This window comes from Narcine bancroftii, chromosome 1, assembly GCF_036971445.1.
Source record: "Narcine bancroftii isolate sNarBan1 chromosome 1, sNarBan1.hap1, whole genome shotgun sequence".
Classification (NCBI taxonomy): Eukaryota; Metazoa; Chordata; class Chondrichthyes; order Torpediniformes; family Narcinidae; genus Narcine; species Narcine bancroftii.
This window is the reverse complement of record NC_091469.1, coordinates 105791530-105814684: the sequence shown is the minus strand read 5'-3', so window position 1 is coordinate 105814684 and position 23155 is coordinate 105791530. Positions and strand designations below refer to the sequence as shown.

The 23155-nt window shown below is 47.8% G+C and overlaps 1 protein-coding gene across 6 annotated transcripts in view; it reads left to right on the top strand.

Moving 5' to 3' along the window:
• The window catches only part of LOC138762210 (dual specificity testis-specific protein kinase 2-like), a 197844-nt gene that overhangs the window by 95239 nt on the left and 79450 nt on the right, over positions 1-23155 (top strand). The window contains exon 1 of one of the 6 annotated variants that reach the window (XM_069935822.1): positions 17307-18430. The exons of the other annotated variants lie outside the window; for them this stretch is intronic. The gene's annotated coding sequence lies outside the window, so the exon portion shown is untranslated. Of the gene's footprint in view, positions 1-17306; positions 18431-23155 lie in introns of those variants that run through there. 6 annotated transcript variants of the gene reach the window in all.

Sequence of the window (23155 nt, the reverse complement as noted above, 5' to 3'; positions counted from 1 at the left end):
ACCTATGGGCCCTGTGAACCCTCAGAAGCGCCTGTGAATGTAAGGCCGAGATGGCTGCAGAGTACACGGAGGACCTGATCAGGGATGCCTCTGTTGCAGAGATCTGGTTGAATTACATCTGCCAAAGATTATTGAAGCAAGAGGAGCTCAGTCTGTGGAGAGCAGTTGAGCTGGCAGGTATGCTGGAGGTGGACCTTCAGAATATGGAGGCCTGCTCAACCAACAATGCGACCGCTGGGTGCCACCATCTTGGGATGCGCCACTACCCCCTCGCCCCACTAACTATCCGGACATGGCCGCAGTATTCCGTGAATGCCTTCTACCACCATTGCCAGATTCCGTCAATGACCCAACCACAGCTGTTGTACTCTGGGAGCACCCAAACTACTACTTCTGTAGTCTGGGCAAGCACCAGAAGAAATGCTGCCCAGCAAAAGACATGGTCTGTTCCACCGAGAAAAAAACTGCGAGAAAAAGGGACTCTATGCTAAGGTATGTAGATCCAAACTCCTTCCCAGCAATGGGACCTGGATGCTGCCATCTCCTGGAACTAGCAGCGCCATGTGTGAGTTGTGGAGGGCGCCATCTCTGGGACTCAGCTGCACTGCATGCGGGCTGAGGGGGCCACCATATTCAGAATCAGCACATGATCTCTCCGTCACAATGACAAGCAACGCTCCAACACTGGCCTCCATGACACTTGACCAGGATAGCCCGCATCAGCTCGCCAGGTCAATGATGGATATTCAAATAAATGGCCACGTGACGTTGCCTGTACGATAGTGGGAGCCCGGTGAGCTTCATTTATCACAACACATAAACAGTGCTACTCCCTTGTGGTAAGGCCAGTAAACCAAAAAGTCTCCTTGACCTCAAAGTCACATAAGGCAGATGTCTTTGGCTACTGCATAGTGATTTTGACCATATGAGACAGACTATAAAGACTTTAAACTTTTGGTGATACTGCAGCTCTGCACTGCTGTGCTACTGGGACTTGATTTTTGATGTCACCTTAAAAGCATGACAATGGAGTTTGATGGGTCCCATCCATCCCTCGCTGTCTGTAACTAGCAGTTATCGGATCACCCACTGCACTTCACCTTCCTTTCAGCTCCCACTCCCCCTCCCCGTCACACATAGCCAGCAACCCAATCACGCTTGATCTGCAGATTTTCCACGCTCAAAATCACCCCTCCACCACTGTTCGCCAATCTCACCCACGATTGTAAACCCGTCGCCACCAAAAGTAGATTCTCTGTTGCCGATGACAAGGCCTTTATTCGGGCGGAGGTGCAGCGGCTATTCAATGAGGGGATCATTGAAGCCAGCACCAGCTCTTGGATAGCGCAATTGGTGGTAGTGAGGAATGGGGAAAAGTACAGTCAGAGCATTAATAGATACACACAACTAGATGTGTACCCGCTTCCCCATATATCTGATATGGTGAACCAAACCGCATAGTATTACATCTTCTCTATCATCAGCTCCCTACTTGCACAGAGGACCACCAATATACTGGATTTGAAGAGGATGGCCACCTCTACAACTTCCTGTGGGTCGCCTTCAGCGTCACCAATGGAGTCTTGGTCTTCCAGTGGGAGATGGACTGCATGGTAGATCAGTACAAGCTGTAGGCCACATTCCTGTATCTTGACAATGTTACCATCTGCGGTCATGACCTGTAGGACCATGACGCCAACCTTCAAAAATTCCTCCACACCACCAAGCTCCTCTGGACCATTATAATTCCAGCTGCTGCCATGACATCAACTGCATTGACTTCACTACTCCCCTCACTCATTCCAATCTCACCCCTCAGAACGGCTGGCCCTTAACTCTCTCCGCACCAATCCAAACGTCATCATTAAACCTGCGGACAAGGGTGGCGCTGTTGTGGTCTGGCACAATGATCTCTATCTGGCTGAAGCCAGACAACAACTCTAAGACACCTCCTTTTACTTACCCCTCCCACAAGTCCATACAAAAACTCATAAAACCACTGTATCTTGCACCATCTCTGAACTCATGACTTCCAATGTCATCCCTGGGACGGCCTCCAACCTTACTGTTTCCCAACTCTATACCGCTAGTTTCTACCTCCTACCCAAGATCCACAAACCCAATTGTCCTGGCAGACCCATCGTGTCTGCGTGCTTCTGCTCCACTGATTTGGTCTCCCCTTACCTCAAATCTGTTTTGTGCCCCTGGTCTTGTCCCTCCCCAGCTACATATCAGACACTTCACGTGCCCTCCATTATTTCAACAACTTCCAGTTTCTTGAACTTGATCGCCTCATGTTTACCATGGACATCCAATCCCTATACACCTCCATCACCCATACCAATGGCCTCAAAGCCCTTTGTTTCTTTCTGGACAATAGAACCAATCAGTCTCCCTCCACCACGATCACCCTCCTCTGCCAGGCAGAATTTGTTCTCACCCCAAATAACTTCTGCTTTGACTCATTGCACTTTACAAGTGATGAATCTCAGATGCAGGAGGAGGAGAATGTGAGTGTCAGGATCACAAGGAGAAGTTTAGCTGGGTGGTGTTTGGGGAGTTGAAGAATGCAATGGTGTGTCTAGTGAATAATAAAGTAAGTCAATTTCATGGTGTGTGCTGAAAGTAATGAGTGAGTGTATTCTTTATTTGTTTGTAAGCCGTGGTAAATCAGTGCAGCTACAAGTGGTGACCCCGTGAGTTCATCGTACCTTCTAATTTAAAATGGATAGTGATGAGGATGAGCCCTTTATAGGAGCAGTGGCGGAGGTCAAACTAAAGACCCCCACCTTTTTATTAATAATGCACCAGCATTGTTCACGATTCTTGAAGCGCATTTCTCTGCCCTCAGTGTAATGTGTCAGAAGATGAAGTATGGTGTGATGTCTGCCGGAGCAGATTGCCTGTGAAGTGGAAGATGTTTTAGTGCACATATGTCAAACTCAGGTGGGCCATATTTGGCCCGTGATATAATTATATTTGGCCCGTAAGATCATATCAAATATGTATTAGAGCTGGCGCGCTGGCCACCGCGCCAGTATAGCGCATGCACAGCTAATACTACAAATCCCAGAATGCTTTGCAAATGCATTGGCGCCGGCCCGTCAGCCCGCTAATTGCCCCCACCTCCTCTCTTTACTTTCATTGGCATCTGCCACCTGTCGCCTAACTCACATGTAATAAACCCCTTACAAAAAATGGCCAAACAAAAGACAAAAAACAGGACCTTTCAAGACAGGTGGGAGGCAATCTCTGACCCCAGAGTTTGATGAACTTGCATCTAAGAAGAGATGCCAAGTATCTGGTTTAGACCCAGGTGCATCAGAGTAAATCACAGTGTAGCAAGCTAAGCTTGGATTCATATTTTCTTTGGTTAACTTTGGACTGTTCATAGTTGAAAGATTGGATTTTCATTGAAGGAAGTTGTTATTTTTTTGACTTGTTGGCTTGTGAAAAAAAATACATTTAAAAGGAGCTTAAAGGCTATAGAGAAATATTATTTATTGAATATGTTATTTCTCATTTGTTAATGCTTCTTCTGGAAAGAGTTTAACCAAAACTATTATTAAACATTTATTTTAATAAGAAAAAATTTAACATTACATATGTTGAAAGTTGTTGAAAATTTTCATTAAATATTTAGTTTGGCCCACGACTTAGTCCAAGTTTTTAATTTTGGCCCTCTGTGAATTTGAGTTTGACACCCCTGTCTTAGTGGATCCGGATATTTATCTCCCATACGGCATGGCTACGGTGGCTATTCTGTGACATACTCAGCCATCTAGGGAGACTTGTATGGCCCCATTACTAGATGATGGCAGCCTAGGCGTTAGGCAACCAACACAGATGTTGAGGAGGTGGCGCAGGCTAGCTGGTACAGACTCTGTCAAAGGGAATTTTTGGAAATAGAGGTTCTTTCAATGTTTACCTCATCATGTTCAAGGGCATTTGGTGAGTGTCTTTCAAATATCTACCCTCAATCAGTTGGCAGATCATGCCAAACTTGTTATTGTTCACAATCTCAGCATTGAAAATAGAAGGATTGGTTTCTTTCCCTTGTCAACTGGAGGAAATGGAACTGGAACAATTGCTTATTACACCTTGTGAAGCGCCAGCACCTTCTCAATTGAAGATAGCACCAGCACCATATCAAACTAAGTTAACTGAGATGGAGCAGCAAATGGCAACACTGACTATGCAGGTTCAGGTTTTGGGCACACAATGGAATTCCTTCTGTTGACCTGGTTGGAATTGTGGTGATCGAGGACGTGGTAGAGGTGACGGAGTGTGTTGGAAGCATTGGAAAGTTGGTGCTGATAACTGGTCCTGTCATCCACCTTGCGACTTCTACAAATGGCAGCCAGGAAATGACAAAGCCGAGCACTAGAGTCAACTGCTGCCCATGACACATCAGCCACCGTCTTTTCCTCAAAGACTGCCTCTTGGGTGTTCAATTTCTTGTTGATTCTGGTGCAGAGATTTCAGTGGTCCAACCACATAGGAATGTAGACACGCCGATATGTCATGTGTTCCTCCAGCATGATGATGTTTGCAAACCACTTTAGCCCTTTTACGATGGTCGTTTTCAGGCCTCACAGCACTACCCAAAGATTTTTGTGATTTGACAGGAATGGAAAGCTGACACGGTTTCCATCGATAGATTGAAGCCAGCATATATCGACGATCCATGTTCTGTGTTGGAGCCAAAGTCAGAGGACCAGTTGCATTGTGCATCGCCTGTCTTGCACTATTGTATGAGGTCAGGCCGAATTGTCTGTGAGATTGCTTTACTGAGCACCTCAAGCTCTGTCCATTGCAATAGTGTGGATCTCCAGTGGCCATCCATTTCAATTCCTCATCCCATTCCCTTGCTGACATGTCTGTCCACAGTATCATGCACTGCTAGACTGAGACCACCTACAAATTGAAGGAACAACACCTCATCTTCTAACTGGGCTCTCTCCAACCAGATGGCATTAATATTGACTTCTCTGGCTTTTGTTAAACCCTCCACCCTTCACTTCTTCCCCATCACCTTTTTCCCTTTTCCTGTCTCCTTTCACACACAGACAAAGTCAATTCTCACCTCTGCCTTTATCATATACAATTAACACCTTTGTTGGTCTGGACTACTCCCCCAGCCAGCACTGTTTATATTTCTGAGATTTCCTGTTTTTTTGCTTATTTATTTTTTTCTTATTCCTTGAAGAAGGGCTCAGTCCTGAAATGCTAGTAATATATTTTTGTCTTCTATGGATGCTGAAAGACTGGCTGAGTTCCTCCAACATTTCTGTGTGTTTTTACAGCAATCCTGAGATCATAACCTTCAACCTAGAACTTAGAACCTATATCCCTGAACTCTCCTTGCTTCATCAATGCCGTTCCATCAATTGTAGGGTCAATATTAGAGATGCTCATTCAATTCCCATTTGAATACATTTAATGAACTGGCCTCAACAACTTTCTATGGTAAGGAGTTTCACAAGTTCACACCTGAATTAAAAGGGTTATCCTTATCTAGGTCCGAACTGACATTCTTAGACTGTGAACCTTTGTTCCTAACGTTGGCTCTATTCTTCCTGCATCTAATCTGTTCTGACATGTCAGAATGTTATATATCTCAATGCAATCCCCTCTCATTTTTTTCAATCCGACTGATTATAACTTTGGTCTATCCAGTCTTTCCGTCCTGCCATCCCTGGAATCAGTCTGATGCACCTTCACTGCATCCCCTCAATAGCAAGAAGGTTCTTCCTCAGATTAAGAGCCCAAAACTTCACAAAGGTATGGCCTCACCAAGGCCCCATAGAACTGCAATCAGACTTCATAGCTCAATAATCAAAACCTCTTGCAATAAAGGCATTTCAATCTTCAAAGATCTATGCTCCATGACCAATAGGCCTTGTTGCACCTCCCTTAATATCTCACTAGAAACCCATGCTTTTATGCAGCAAGATGGAGACCAGCCATTCTCAACCTTTTGGCTATGCCTCTCCCTCCCACCATCCCGGACTCTGCACAAAGAACAAATTCTCCACAATAGTTTGTATACTCCAGCAAAAACTTCTGCATAAAGTTCTTGTTCATCAGATACTATTTATTGTCATGTAATAAAACAGAAATGTAATACTGGTATTACACAAAATTGCCTTTAGTCTGCTATAAGACAGACAAAGATTTGTCATTAGCATTAGCATTGCCCAGTGCCCCTTACAGTCTATAGACCAGTCGCTCAGCACCCGTGGCAATCGCATTGCAGCCACCGTACTCACGGTTGCGGTCTGCACATACGTGAGCTCCGGATTGGTGGGCTGAAGTTCAACAGAGTCCAGGCACGGTACGGCCACCATGTACAGAACTCCCACTTACCTGTAAATAGCTATTGTTATAACCTCTCCTCTCGAGAAGTGCCATTACTACCACATCAACAAACGTGGTGTCAGAAGTGGAATGGTGAGCGTCCTGAGCTCGAGGCTCCCCGGTTGACTTTCAAGTGAAGAACCAGCACCACGTTGCAGCAGTTGCCATGGTGGTTGGATTCAGATGACCCGACCCACTCATCCTTGAGGGATGTGGCGGCACATAGTGACAAGCCTGCCCCCACCAGAGCATATATTTTATTAAATTTGGTGGGTCTGGAAGCCATAGAGAGGGAAAGATCATTTGTTATATAGTTACAGTATCTAGAGCACACATGTCAAACTCTGGCCCGCAGGCCGAATTTGGCCCGCGATATAATTATATTTAGCCCACAAGATCATTTCAAAAATGTATTAGAGGTGGCCCGCCCTGCAGCGAGAGCCTATGCTGTTTTTTGGTAATGTCACCCCCACCATCTTCCTCCTTCATTGCACATCCTTCCCCACCCCCTAACTATCCCCTCCCCCCTAAAACCACCCCCCTTAAAAGATGGCCAGAATATTCTCAAAAAGGAATCCAGAATGGTAAAGTTCCACAAACCTTCTGCTGGGAATCCTAACAACACCCGGGCATCAGATCCACGGGACACAGAGAGGGCAACAGTGTCGCAGGTTGACCGTGCAAACTTTGAGAATGGGGAAAACAAAATTGTAACACGAGAAGTCTGTCGATGTCATCAGCCGGCAAGCCAGTTGGAAGGCTCCCCGCACAACCAGTCACTTCTCCCACCTGTCGAGCAGTGCGGCGGATTGGCGAGCGCCTGTGATTTCCTGTCGGCGCGACAGACATGGCAGGCTGCGCACGGCCCCCGCTGTTCCGCAAAGGCTGATCGGCACCGCGCTGGGCCAGAGTGGGTGGGTAAGCAGGTGTGGGCAGAGGGTGTAGGTGAGGAGTAATGGGCAGGGGAAGTTATGGTGGTGCGAGGGGCAGTTAGAGGGAGGGATGAGTAGAAGGAGGGGTGGATAGGGAAGAGGTAAAAGGGGAGGGGCAGGGCGAGTAGGGGAGGGGTGATTAGAGGGTGAGAGACGGGTAGAGGGAGGAACAGGTTGAGGGGTGAGGCAGTAGAGGGGCGTGTATAGGATGGGGTGGGTAGAGGCAGAGCGAGTGGAGTGAGGGGTGAGTAGAGGTTGGGTAAAGGACTGGTCAGGTAGAGGGATGGTGGGTCGAGGGTGAATAGAGGCCGAGAGCCTGAGGAGTGAGCAGGAAATGCTGAGTCCTGATGCAGGCCAAAATGGACACAGCCTATGAATGCTGACTGCATCTCCACAGGGACCAAATATGTTTCCCTCAGGTCAAGCAAAGGGTGAACTTGAGCTACCTACTCCTGACCTGTAACATTATCCTCCTAAAGTTATATCCTAAAGTTTAACATTACATATGTTGAAAGAAGAGAAAACATGCAGATGTTGTTGAAAATTTTCAATAAATATTTAGTTCAGCCCTTGACTTAGCCCAAGTTTTTAATTTTGGCCCTCCGTGAATTTGAGTTTGACACCCCTGATCTAGAGTATATAATGACTGTGCTTACCGCGATTGGCTAAGCTCTCAGCCAATCGCGGTAAGCACAGTCATTACATACTCTAGATACTGTAACTATATACATTGGTGATAGGTCTGTACGATCACATTCACCCCTTCTTGGAGAACTGACCCTGGGGTGGAAGGGCTGAAGAGGGAGAAGGGAAGGAAGGGGTAGGTTAAGGATGGTAGCGGTCAGGGGGTCTGACCATCTGGCGTGACCGCTGTGGTGCCGGGATTGGGGTCACTGGAGTGGTGTCACCATCTGCGGCCACGACACGCAGGACCACGACGCCAACCTAGACAAATTTCTTCAAACTGCCAGTCGGCTGAATCTGACCTACAACCTTGACAAATGTGTCTTCCGGACCACACGACTCGCGATTCTAGGTTGCGTGGTGGAGAACGGGGTAGTGATGCCAGATCCTGACCGCATGCGTCCCCTAATGGACTTACCCCCCCATACCCAGAAAGTGCTCAAACGCTGCTTGGGCTTTTTCTCATATTACGCCCAATGGGTTCCACACTACGCCAACAAGGCGCGTCCTCTTATCAAGACCACCTCCTTTCCCCTCTCGACCGAAGCCAGAACGGCTTTCGATCGAATCAAATCTGACACCCCCGCTGCAATGCTGCACGCGATCGATGAGTCTGTCCCGTTTCAAGTCAAGAGCAATGCATCCGACTTCGCCCTGGCAGCCACCTTGAACCAGGCTGGTTGGCCTGTAGCCTTCTTCTCCAGAACCCTCCAGGGTTCAGAGAGTAGACACTCCTCGGTCGAGAAGGAGGCTCAGGCCATAGTTGAAGCGGTGCGTCGTTGGAGACATTACCTCGCTGGGAGGCGCTTTACACTGTTGACTGATCAACGTGTGGTCTCCTTCATGATCAGCAACACCCAACGAGGTAAGATAAAAAACGACAAAATCGCCAGATGGAGAATCGAACTCTCCACCTTTAACTATGACATCCTGTACCGGCCTGGTAAGCTCAACGATCCGCCTGACGCGCTCTCCAGGGGGACATGCGCAAGCGTACAGATGGACAGACTACAGAAACTCCATGAGGCGCTCTGTCATCCAGGGGTCACTAGGTTTGCCCACTTTGTGAAGGCGCGCAACCTACCCTAAGCAGTCGAGGAGATTCGCTCCATGACCCGAGCCTGTTCGGTGTGCGCTGAATGCAAGCCCCACTGCTTCTGTCCGGGGAACTCCCACGTTATCAAAGCCACCCACCCCTTCGAGCGTCTTAGCGTAGACTTTAAGGGGTCCCTACCATCAACCAACCATAATAACTACATCCTTACGGCCATCGACGAGTACTCCCGCTTCCCGTTCGCTGTGCCCTGCCCAGATACCACTGCCACCTCAGTGATACAGGCCCTTCACAGTATCTTCGCCATTTTCGGGTACCCCAATTCCATCCACAGTGATAGGGGGTCCTCATTCATGAGCGCAGAGCTGCAACAGTACCTTCTGGAGTGTGGTATCGCTTCAAGCAGGACCACCAGCTATAACCCACGCGGTAACGGCCAGGTCGAGAGGGAGAATGCCACCATCTGGAGAGCGGTTACACTGGCTCTCTGGTCTAAAGGTCTCCCCACCTCTCACTGGCAGGAGGTTCTCACTAGTGCCTTACACTCCATCCGCTCCCTCCTATGTACCGCAACAAATGCCACCCCCCACGAAAGGATGTTCCTTTTCCCGAGGAAATCCGAATCAGGAACCACTGTACCGGCATGGCTCACCGTCCCTGGCCCCATCCTTTTGCGACGCCACGTCCGGCACTTAAAGAACGACCCCTTGGTTGACCAAGTGACTCCACTCCACGCGAACCCGCATTACGCCTACGTTGAGTTCCCAGACGGGCGGGAGGACACTGTTTCGGTGCGGGACGCAGTAGGCCCAACAACCCCCCCAACTCAACCTTCCCTAACGACCTGGGCCACCCTGCCGACAACACAGCTGGGGATTTGAGCGAAGGAGCGGTCGCACCCGACAAGCCCACTGGCGACACCACTCCAGCGACCCCAATCCCGGCACCACAGCGGTCACGCCGGATGGTCAGACCCCCTGACCACTACCGTCCTTAACCTACCCCTTCCTTCCCTTCTCCCTCTTCAGCCCTTCCACCCCAGGGTCAGTTCTCCAAGAAGGGGTGAATGTGATAGTATAGACCTATCACCAATGTATATAGTTACAGTATCTAGAGTTTGTAATGACTGTGCTTACAGTGATTGGCTGAGAGCTTAGCCACACCTACTGTCTGGGCCTTAAAGGGTTGTGTCCCTAGCCAGGTCGGATCATTCCGGACTGGTCAGCCACCTGTGAAGAGCTCCTGTCTTTTGCTAATAAAAGCGTTGGTTTGGATCGACAAGTCTTTGGTTCTTTCGACAAGCTCTACACACATCAACAAACGTGATGTCAGAAGTGGGATGGTGAGCGTCCTGAGCTTGAGGCTTCCCGGTTGACTTTCAAGTGAAGAACCAGCACAACATTGCAGCAGTTGCCATGGTGGATGGATTCAGATGATCTGACCCACTCATCCTTGAGGGATGTGGCAGCACATAGTGACAAGCCTGCCCCCACCAGAGCATATATTTTATTAAATTTGGTGGGTCTGGAAGCCATAGAGAGGGAAAGATCATTTGTTTATTCAAGTGAAGTGCATGAAGGGGAGCTGATTCTCAGCCTGGCAGAATCAAGAGAGTACCCTGAATGCTTGAAAAGAAATTTAGAGAAATGTGCAATCCACAGATGGATGGAAAGGCACAAATTTAATACAAGAGATCAAAACCCTGATGAATCAATCAATTCATACATCAGCGATTTAAAGATAAGAGCAAAGACCTGCAACTTTGGAACGCTCTGTGAGGAACTAATCAGAGACAGCCTGGTCTGTGGCATTTATAATGACAGCATGATGAAGGTGCTTCTGCATGAAAGTGACTTAACACTAGCGAAGGCCATCTCTACCTGTCTGATTTATGAAATGACTGAGGGGAATAACAAGAAGTTAGCCTCTCCACAGCAGCCTACCACGAGTGTTGATGCAGTCCAGATGGGATCTGTAAAGAAATAATGGCTGAAGACCAGGAGGAACAGCAAACCAGACCAAACCACATCATCATCCATTATAAAGTGCAACAACTGCAGAGGTGACCATGCAGTGAGAAAGGAAATGTGCCCAGCTTTTGGCCAGCAGTGTCAAGTCCGCAGAAAGTGGAACCATTTCAAACCATTGCAGATCATTCAGACCATTCAGACAACAGATCAATACTAGGCCCAGACCTAGAAGGACGATTGACCAACTAGAGCCTGAACAGGATGAAAGTAACACAGAAGAAACATATTTAGTCGATGAGCAGACATTGCAGATGGCAGTGGACTCAACGGAGAAATAATGAAGCTTTCGTAACCATAAAGGTCAATGGCAAGGCAGCGGAAATGAAGGTCAACATAGGAGCCAAGTGCAACATCATGTCAGAGAAGACATTCAGTCAACTAAAAAAGGGGAACAGATCAAGCCATGTGTCAAGTCCACAAGTCTAGTGGCACACAGGGGCAGCAAGATCACAACCATTTGTGTAACCTACAAGGACACTTACATTTACAGATGTTCTTCGTTGTCCACGAGGATGTTCTGCCTCTGCTTGGTCTAAGTGCATGTATGGACATGGGACTTATCTCGTTTAGTAGAGATGTTCACCAAATACGCCCCTCTGAAGATGATTTGTTGCAGAAAATTTTCTCTGAATACAGTGATCTCTTCTCAGGCGAGCTTGGGAAGTAGCCAGTAATGTATTCGATGATGCTTGACCTGGAAGTAAGACCTGTGCTTCATCAGATACATCGCATATTTGTGACCATGAGGGACAGTCAAGGCCAAGCTGCACAGAATGCAGGAGTTGGGTGTAATTACTCCAGTTTCAGAGCCAAGCGAATGGTGTTCTCTCTGGTAGCTGCCAACAAGTTTTGAAGGGCAAGAAATCCGGATATGCATTAACCTGTGGGACCTCAACAGAGCCCTGAAGGGACCACATCACCTGATGCGCATCGTGGAAGAAGTTGCTGCACAAATAGCTGGTGTAACTGTATTCTCAGTCCTAGATGCCAAGAACTCCTTTCGGCAGAACACGCTGACCACAAATCATCAGTACTGACCACATTTAGCACTTGTTTTGGACGGTATGGATTTCTGCGGATGCCATTTGGAATTAATTCGGCCAGTGAAGTGTCCCAGAGATCTATGGAACAGATTTCGGTCAGATACCCCTGTGTCATCATAATCAATGACATACTTGTGGGCGGCAAGAACATAAAGGAACACAATGCCAATTTAAAGAAAGTGCTCAACCATGCCAGAAAGGTGAACCTGAGGCTCAACCCCGTCGAGTGCAGGTTCTGGCTGAACCAGGTCAGCTATGTTGGCCATGTTTTTACTAGTGAAGGCCTGAAAGTGGATCCCTCGAAAACAAAGGCAATCAGCAGGATGCCAAGGGATGTTGCAGCCCTACAAAGGTTTCTTGGAATGGTTAACTATCTGGGCAAGTTAATCCTGAACTTGTCAGCTCACAGCTCCATTGAGATAGCTCATGCATAGAGTGGACTTGGCATGAGCAGCAACAGAATGCTTTTGACACTTTAAAGAAGCACATCAAGCCCACCAGTTTTGTTGTATTACGTCTGAAAGCCAGTAATGCTGATCTGTGACGCATCGCAGTATAGCCTCAGTGCGGCATGCTTGCAATATGAAGAGCTAGTAGCCTACGCTTCGAGGTCACTCACTGATACAGAGACCAGGAACGTGTAAATCGTAAAAGAATTGTTTGCAGTGGTTTTTGTCTTTTCAAATTTAATCTATGGTAAGCTAGTGAACATAGAGATCAATCACTGACCGCTGGTCACAATATTGAAGAAGCCCATACATGCAGTACCAGCAAGGTTACAGAGGATGATGCTCAGGCTTCAGAAATACAATATCACCCTGGTATATAAGTGTGGAAAAGAAATGCGCCTAGCTGACACACTGTCTTGTGCCCCTAGACTCCACTGTCCAACAGGTTGATGAGGAGGAGGAGGACAATTTCAACATAATGACGGTCACTCACATATCCTTTTCTCACCTGGAGGAGCTAAGAGACACATGGCAGAAGACACTACTTTAAAGACCCTTGGCATTTTCATCAAGGGTGGTTGGCCGAACAAGTAGCACAGTCTGCCACCAGCAGTGCGCCCCCTACTTCCCCTTCCATGATGAGCTGCTCATTGAGGAAGGGATCGTAATGAAAGGCCAGAGAGCTGTGATTCCCAACTCACTGCAGAAGACGTATGTCAACATCCTGCACAGAGGGCATACAGCTTCAGAGACAACAAAATGGAGGGCAAGGGACATAGTTTTTTGGCCTGGGATGACCAAGAACATTGACCAAGAGGTGCAAGCTGGTTTGGTGTGCAACACCACTAAACCACACCAGGAGAAGAAACCATTACAGCTTCATTTGGTTCCAGACTTCCCTTGGTCAACTGTGGCAACTGACATTTTTGAGTGGCGATGTCAGTAATACCTAGTGTTAGTTGATTCGTATTCGGGGTGGTGCGAAATAGACTTGTTACATGATGCTACTTCCACACAGTCTTCACCAAGTTGAAAAGGTGCTTCCCAGTGTATGGAGCACAAACACCCTATTATCAGATAACGGCAAACAGTTTGCGAGCCAAAAATATAAGGACTTCACACCAGAGGGGGACTTCACTCACATCACTAGCAGCCTGGAATAGCCACAGTCTAATGGGCTGGCTGAGAGAGCTGTAAAAAGTGCGAAACACCTCATGGAAAAGTCCTACAGGGATAAAATGGACGTATTCCTCAATCTGCTTAACCTGAGGAACATCCCTCGTGACGCTACACTTGGGTCTCTGGCCAGAGATTGATGTTGAGAGATGTGCACGACCTTACCTGTGGCAAGGAAACTTCTGGAGCCCAAAATGAGAAATCCACAAGAGATTAAGGCCTAGCTGTTGAGCAAAAGACTGTCACAGGAGTGCTATGACAAGGCGAGCTGACCGCTCGAGCCTTTGACAGAGGGATAAGGCATCAGGATGCAAACTCTGCTGCAGGGCTATGACTGGACAGGAATGGTAGAAGAAAGTTGCCAGAAGCCAAGGTCATACCTGGTCCAATCGGAAGGTGAAGTGCACAGGAGAAACCGACAACACATACTTCCTGTAAGGGAGCCGGTCCCAGTTCAACGCAATCCTGGCGAGACTGTGTACCAGAACATGGCACTTGAGCCCAAAGGCAATGGTACTCCCTCAGTAGCCACACTTGAGATAACAGACAGTGCACATTCTCAGGTTGAGGTTCCACAGGCCTTTACCTCCTCAGAGAGCTATTATAAGACACGCTTCAGACACGTCTAAATCGAACCCTAAGTACAAAGACTGATCCATGTCGGTTGTGTTTGTTGTGTAATATTAACTTATGAACTGCCTTATGTTGGGGGTTACTAAAGAAAGGGGTTGTAGACTAGTCGCTCAGCACCTGCTGCAATCGTGCTGTAGCCACCATACTCGCGGTAGCAGTCTGCGCAAGCACAAGCTCCGGATTGGCGGGCTGGAGCTCAACAGAATCCAGGTGCGGTATGGCCGCCATATACAGAGCTCCCACTTACCTGTAAATAATAGTAAATAGTTATTGTTATAACCCTTCCTATCCAGTAGTGTCATTACCTCCATATCAACAAACACAATTGGAGAATGAGAAGCAAAAGAGAGTCCTCTTCAGAGTCACTGAGTGTCCGTGGATTTACCTCCAGTGCTCCTGCAGCCTTTGCAACTGCACAAGACTCCAGTTCAGGTCAAACCATTGCCCAGATCTAAACCTCCAACACGACGAGGATGCCTTTACTACCCAGAGCCCTTTTGGAGCCCTCCTTGCCCTCAGCATCTTCTCGAGTCCTGGTTTCCATGAGCCAGTCTCCAGTAGCCCACTGCCAGGTGTGAGTCCTTTGATCTCCAGTCACCAGCAGTCCACACTCTGTGTGGGTTCCTTGCCCGCATTTTGCCAACAGCTTGCCGCCTGTGTGTTCTTCAGTTGCAGAGCGCCTTGCTGGTCCGCTACTGTCGTCGCTGTCCTTAGGGTTGTCTCCTCTACTTTTTCTTTTCATTGGTGGGGGGGGGGGGAAATTGTTCTCCCCATTCCCTGCGCCAGTCCGCTGCTCCCCTGGAGTATGAAACCCCTTGAGGTCGCTGCCGAACCCAGGTGCTGCTATCTTGAGCCTAGGCCCCCCTGTTGCAGGGTTTTAAATAAAACACCACCGGCTCCTTTAACAGGCCATTTAAAATCTGTATGGAGCAGTCAGCAGTAGGACTGGTGGGTGGTAGGACCCTGTGGAGGAGTGCAGTGTGTCCGCACCCTGTTCTCCCCAGGTCCGCACCAGCAGCAGTGCCACCATTACTATAGCTCCTGCAGTGCCGTCATTTTCTTTTCTTGATGATGAACAGTAATTGTTTTGGTAACAATTTTGTTTTCCTATTTTAAGTTTCTCATTGTTTTTCCTGCTCTCATGACCAGGGGGAGTTTGTGTATACTGTGATCACCTGCAATGAGGAATTGCTCACATTTTATTTCTATGTGTCGTCGCAGAGTTGGTGATCATGTTCATTCTGAAATCCAAGCTTGATACTGACAGGTAATTAGCATTACAGGGTTTAGACTTTCCTGACTTTGAAGAAATGAAATTCTTAAGTAACAAAAATGCATGGATATGAAAGATGCTTTTTCATAAGTTTTTATAATTTAGAGAAACAGCATGGGAGCAAATCCTTTCAGCTCACAAGCCTGCTCTACCCATATACAGCCATGTGACCAATTAACCTACAAACCCTGCATGGTTTTGAAGGGTGAGAAGAAACCAGAGCACTCGGAGGAAACCCATGCAACACAGGAAGAAGGTACAAACTCCTGACAGACTGCGTCGTATTCAAGCCTGTGTAACTGGTGATGTTTATAGCATTGCGCTAACCACTGCTCTAACCGTGCTGGCCTCCTGGTAAAATTATGTACACTGTGAAATTTCATTCTCAAAGTTGGGAGAAATCCACACGGAAATTACCAAGATATTTCTACTTGAGTTCTTGAAATCCTCGCAAGTTTGAGAAGTTTACAATGCAATAGTTTATGGTTGCAATGGTTTGCATCACTCCCAAAATCTTCTAAGTGAAGACAAATGTTTGAGAAGTTCAGGGCAATCATTTGTGAGAGATGATATTGCTGCTGTGCTCGACTTTCTGTGGTTATTGGTTTCTTCAGCATTGTGAACTGGGAACTTCAAATATTCTGTCAGCTTCTCACCAGACATAAAGTGATTTTACAGCATAGAAACAGCTCGTTTGGAGGAATTTATTCATGCTGATCAAGGTCGCCCCATTTACCCATGCTTGGCCAGTAACTCTCTAAACCTTTCCCAGCTGTACACTAAATGTTTTATAAATGTTTCATTTGTACATGCTTCTACCATTACCTTTGGCAACAGTTCCAAATTCCTACAATGGTCTGTGTGGGAAAAGCACACCTCAGGTCCATTTTCAGTCTTTCCCTTCTAACCCCAATTTTATGCAACCTAGTTTTAGAATCCCCTCCCCTTTGAATAAGACAATGACTATTTATCTTATCTGTACATTTATGAAATCACCCCTCAGCTTCCTACGCTCCAGCTTGTCTTGTCTTAAACCCCGTTTCTCCGAACAACCTCACAAAATCTTGGCCAGCTCCATTCTTCACTCCATCGAGGTCATCTACAAGAGGCAGTGTCTTAAGAAAGCAGCCTCTATCCTCGAGGGCCTTCACCACCCAGCCGTGCCCGCTTCACACTGTTGCCATCAGGAAAGAGGTGCAGGAGCCTGAAGACCCAATGCACAAAAACAGTTTCCCCTCGGCCATCAGATTTCTGAATGGAAAATGAATCACAGACACTACCTCACTTTTCTCTGCTTTTTTTGCACTAATTTATGTGGTAAACCACTGTTGTATGTATTTGTCTGGTCAGGCACAACCATTGGCCGGCTGTACCTCTGGCCCCTCACACTGGCTCCTGAATAAATGTGATTGTTCCACAGGTCCGTCCTCAGTGCAGGGCAGTTGAGCAGTATGATGTGCCTTTGTTCTTCAGTGAATAAGTCTTTTGGTTTCTCTTTGAGTAATTTATAGTGTGTGGCGGTGTGAGCAGTGGCAGAAATACAGCCACCACATTGAGGGTCATTAATGACTGTTTCAAATTCAGCATGTCCCTTAAAGGGCAGCAGGAGCTCAGTCACCTGGTGCATTGTGACATCATAATCGCTGCCCAGGGTCCGCGCTGGAAGGGATGCTGGAGTCAGAGAGAAACCTCTGACGACACCATTTCCCCATGGCTGCCCTGCCATGTGGCAATACAAGCGAGGCCGGTTCACCATGGGGATGTGCGCCGCCACAAGTGCGTCAATTTTATTTCACTAAATTTTTTTTGCGATGGATCCTGAAGCCAGAAAAGCTGGAAATCGACTCTCAAAAACCTGAGGCATCAATCAACTTTGAACTCTGGCTACGCTGCTTTGAAGCATTCCTGCAGGCATCTTCAGCCACCGTGTGGTCACAGACCGATAAATTGCAGATACTGCACTCCCGAGATGGCCAATATTTGCGGAAGATCAACATTGTCCATGTCAGGCACCTTCTAGTGACCCACAAACAGCGACCCAGTGAGTTGAACACCAAGTACCTTTGGGCCCTGTGAACCCCCGGAAAGGCTTGTAAATGCAAGGCCATGACTGCTGCTGAGTACACTGAGGACCCGATCAGGGAAGCCTATATCGCTGGGATCAGGTCAAACTACATCTGCCAGAAACTGTTGGAATAAGGGGAGCTCAGTCTGCAGAGAGCAGTTGAGCTGGCAGGTACGCTGGAGGTGGCCCTTCAGAATATGGACAGATAACATGGGTACCTCATGTGTCGCCATCTTGGGGTGCTTCATGACTGCTCTGTTCTGCTAACAAGTCAACCATGGCAGCAGTGCCTTGCATACACCTCCCACCACTTTTGTCTTGTTCCGTCGGTGACCTGACCACAGCTGCGGTACTCTAAGAGCACCCGAAATGCTACTTCTGCGGTCTGGGCAAGCACCAGAGGAAACACTGCTCAGTGAAGGATTCAACTTGCTTCAGCTGCGAGAAGAAGGGGCACTTTGCCAAAGTGTGCAAGTCTAAACCCTTTCCTAGCAGTGCCGCATGTGGATCGTGGGGGCTGCCATCCTGGATGCCACCATTGCCGGGAGCCAGCAGTGCCATATGCGAACTGTGGGCATTGCCATCTTGGGCACCATCTTTGGGATCCAACAATGGTGCTTGTGAGCTCTGGGGGCCACTATCTCGGACATTGCTGCTCTCCGTAACAGTGATAAGCAGCGACCTGACACTGGCCTCCATCACTCTCAACCAGGTCAGCCCCTATCATTAAGGTAAATGACCACATGACGAGTTGCCTATTCGACAGTGGGAGCACTGAGAGCTTCATACACCCAGACACAGTGTGGCCCTTCTCCTTCGCAGTAATGCCAGTGATCCAGAAGGTCTCCTTCTGGTAATGTTGCAGCTCTGTGCTGCCGTGCTATTGGGACTTGAGTTTCAATGTCACCTTAAAAGCGTGACAATGGAGTTTGATGGGCCTCATCCGCCCCTTACTGTCTCTAATCAGCAATTTTCAAACTGATCGCTCTGCTCCACCACCCCGCCTCCCAATCATATATGGCCAACAACCCAGTCGTCCAGCATGCACTTCTTGCAAGCTCTCCACACTTAAAAATCATCCCTCCACCGTTGTTCAACAACCTTACCCATGACTGTAAACCCATCGCCACTAAATGTAGATGGTACAGCGCTGGGGATAGGGCCTTCATTTGGGCTGAGGGTGGGATCATCAAAGCCAGCACCAGCCCTTAGAGAGTGCAGGTAGTGGTAGTGAGGAATGGAGAGAGGAACAGTCAGACCATCAACAGGTACACAAAATTAGATGTATATCCCTTCCCCCACATAGCCAACATGGTGAACCAAATCGCACAGTATCGGGTCTTTTATACCATGGACCTGAAGTCAGAATATCCCCAGCTCCCTATCCATCTAGAGGACCATCAATACACTGGATTTGAGGCAGATGGCTGCCTCTACAATTTCCTGTGGGTTCCCTTCAGCATTACGAACAGCATCTCGGTCTTCCAACAGGAGATGGACCACATGGTGGACCAGTACGAGCTGCAGGCAACTTTCCTGAACCTTGACAACATCACCATCTGCGGCCATGACCTGCAGGACCATGACACCAACCTCCAGAAATTCCTGCAAACTTCCAAGCTCCTCAACCTCGCGTATAATAAGGCCAAATGAGAATGGAATCATTGGCCGGACCTTAACCGCATGCGGCCGCTCCTGGAACTTCCACTCCCCCATAGCCTTAAGATGCTGAAAAGGTGATTTGATTTCTTCTCTTATTATGCCCAAAGAGTCCCTAATTGTGCAGACAAAGCCCACCCCTCATCAAATCCACATTCTCCCCCTGACGGCAGAGGCTCGTGCAGCCTTCAACTGCATGAAGGCAGACATTGCCAAGGCCACAATGCCTGCTGTGGATGAATCCATCCCTTTCCAGGTGGAAAGCAGTGTGTCAGATTTCGCACTGGCTGCACCCTTAACCAGACAGGCAGGCCAGTTGCTTTCTTTTCCTGTACCCTACAGGGCCCCGAAATGTGACACTCCTCAGTTGAGAAAGAGGCCCAAACCATTGTAGACATGTGGCACTGGCATCATTACCTGACTCTGTTAACTGACCCATGTGCAGTTGCGTTCATGTTTCACAGGCAGCAGCAGGGCAAAATTTAAAACAACTAGATACTGAGGTGGAGAATTGAACTGTCCACCTACAATTACGATATCTTGCACTGGCCAGGGAAACTTCATGACCACTGAACGCCCTGTTCCGCGGACCTTGCCAGTGGGCAGAGTGACCGCTTACAACGCTTACAAACCCTTTATAATGATTTCTGCCACCCTGGAGTTACCAGGTTCTTCCACCATCAAAGCCCACAACCTGGTGTACTCATCGAAGAGATCAGATCAAATGAGTGCAAACCACACTTCTACTGGCCAGGCAGGGTGCAGTTGATAAAAGCCACCTGCCTTTTTGAGTGCCTCAGTGCTGCCTTTAAAGGACCCCTGCCTTACACAGACCACAATGTGTATTTCCTCAATGTCATTGACGAATACTCCCATTTCCCGTCTGCCATCCCCTGCTCTGACATGACAGCTGCCACAGTCATCAAGGCCCTGCACAGTCTCTTCACTCTACTTGGCTTCCCCAGCTATATCCACAGTGACCAGGGGGCCTCTTTTATGAGTGATGAGTTGCGCCAGTACCTGTTGGCCAGGGGCATTGCCACGAGCAAGACCACTAGCTACGACCCCCTGGAGAATGGGCAGGTTGAAAGGGAGAATGTCACAGTCAGGAAGGCCATCCTGGTTTTGCGATCTAGGAGCCTTCCAGTCTCCCACTGAAAAGAGGTCCTCCTGGAGGGGCTCCAGTCCATCAGGTCTCTTCTATGTACTGCCACAAATGTCATGCCGCATCAACGTATGTTTTCCTTTCCCTGGAAATTTGCGACAGGGACCAAGGTGCTGGCATGGCTTACATCCCTAGGGCCAGTCCTTGTTCGGAAGCATGTAAGGACCCATGAATCTGATCCTCCTCTGGTCAAAAGGGTCCTTCTCCTCCATGCCAACCCTCAATATGCCTACTTGGCATATCCTGAAGGACACGAGGAACTGTCTCCGTTAGGGATCTGGCTCCTCCAGGGTCCCTGGAGACCTCCACTGATAACCCCACACCCCCCTCACCCCTGACCACACATAATGCACCTGAACCATGGTATCCTGCCTCTTCCGCAACATAGGATACACCAGACTCGTCTTCGCTTACCCATCAGCACTGCACCGATGAGCACATACAGGCACCTGAAACCGTCCAGGATCTTGTCACTGCACCGCAGTCACAACCAGTAGTATGACAGTCCCAATGAATGATCAGAATATCTGAGAGACTTAATTTGTGACTTCATAAACACCACTTCACCCTGCTGGACTCTTTTTGAAAATGAGGGGTGAATGTGGTAAACCACTTTTGCATGTATTTGTATAATTGGGCACACCCATTGGCCAGCTGTACCTCTGGCCCCTCCCACAGGCTCTTGTATAAAGGTGACTGTTTGACAAGCCCCCTCCTCAGTGCAGGACATTCGAGCAGTATGGATGTGCCTTTGTTCTTTAGTGAATAAAAGCCTATTGGTTCCTCAACCTCAGTCCTTCAGTAATTGATGGTGCATCCATTTATTTATTTTAAAATGCAATTTATTGCAATGTTTACCTGCAATCCTGCGACAAAACCATGAATTTTGTGACGTGATCGTGGCAATTGTGATTCTGAAAAAAAGATAGCTCTGCTGTAACGACAGCAGCTGCCATTGGTGGGGACCCCTGAAGAGCAGGGAACAGAGACATAGTGCACCCACAGGGTCCAACTGACAGCCACCGACGGTGGTTTTATTTGAACTGCGGTGTCTGTGCCTAAGATGGTGTCGCCTATGATTGGCAGCAGCCACAAGGGGTTACAGAATCCAGGGAAGCAGAGGACTGGCACAGGGCACCAGAAAAAGGGGAGAAGCGGACCAGTGAGTGATTCTGCAGCTGAAGGATCCATACAGGCAGAGGGACGTTGGTGACTCGAGGCAAGGAACCCACACAGGCTACTGGAGACTGCAATCGAGGGACTCAAACCAGGCTGCGGATTGCTGGAGACTGGATCAAAACTGGCTGAAGGGATGCCAGGTGTTGGAACTGGGATGCGTGAGGGTACTGAAGGGTTCCCAATCGTGTCAGAGGTTTGGATCTGGAACTCGGGTTACTGGTGGTTTGGACTGGACTCTGTGTGGCTGTGGAGGCTGCGAGAGGCAAATCCGCAAGAAATTCAGTGACTTTGGCGTACCTCTCTTTTGCTTCTCTTTCTATGACTGTAATGAGGCACTTCAGGCAATTTCTGCCAATGGTGAATCTGTCTGCCTTAAAGCAGACAAAAACAATTTCATGTAATATGATACTGTTTTTATTACATGACAATAAATTGAATTGAATTGAATCTTTTCCACATCCTTTCCAGATTAATCACATCCTTCCTACAATTTTCCAAATTTGACTCAGGAACATCTTCTACTGTTGTAGTATGATGTTGCAACTTCTGACTGATGAAGGGGTGTTAACATCCTGCCCACTTAAGTCACCATTTTCAGGAAATTATGTTCCTGTCTCTGGTTCTACAGCATTCTCCAAGGTCCTACCATTTAGTACGCAAGTTTAAATGTCCAAAGTGCAATATTTCATACTTGTTCAAGTTAACTTCCATCTGCTATTCCTTGGCGCACTATCTCTGTTCATCTAGATGAGCTCCTATTCCCTCCATTCACCTCCTCCTCCACCCCGGAAGTGTGCATTTAAGTAAAATCATTGTTTTCTGTTCTCCTCACATAACAATTTTTTTAATATGTTTTTTTATGTAGTCGGTAGGAAAGAAGTATGGAAGAAACCAAAACTTGACTGCTTCACAGACCAGATTCGTAAGGGGGCCATAGACATAAAAAGGTTGAGAATGGCAGATCGAGATCCTGTTGTCATCTCAGATCATCTTCCTCATGGTCCACTATACCACCAATTTTGATGCCATCTGCAGACTTAATGACATTTAAAACAAAGTTATTAATATAGATACCAAACAACAGTGGATCCCCAGCACAGATCGAGTGCTGCCTTTCCTGAATCACTCCTTGCGTTTCCAAATGCTGTTGGACCTTATTCCTCAGAATCTGCTCTGGTAACCTTGCACTACAGATGTTCAGCTCACCAGCTTGTAATTCTCTGGTTTCTCCTTGCAGCCCTTCTTAAATAAAGGCAGAACATTAACCATCTACCAGTCTCTGCCAGGGCCCCCAATTACTTTCCACAATATCCGAGGTCCTGAGGCCTTATCTACATGAATGTACCCCAAGACCCCCAATACCTCCCCTTTTGTAATACAGATGTGTATTACAAAACATATCAATTCATTTCCATAAAATCCTCAACTTCCATGACCTTCTCGACTCCTCTCA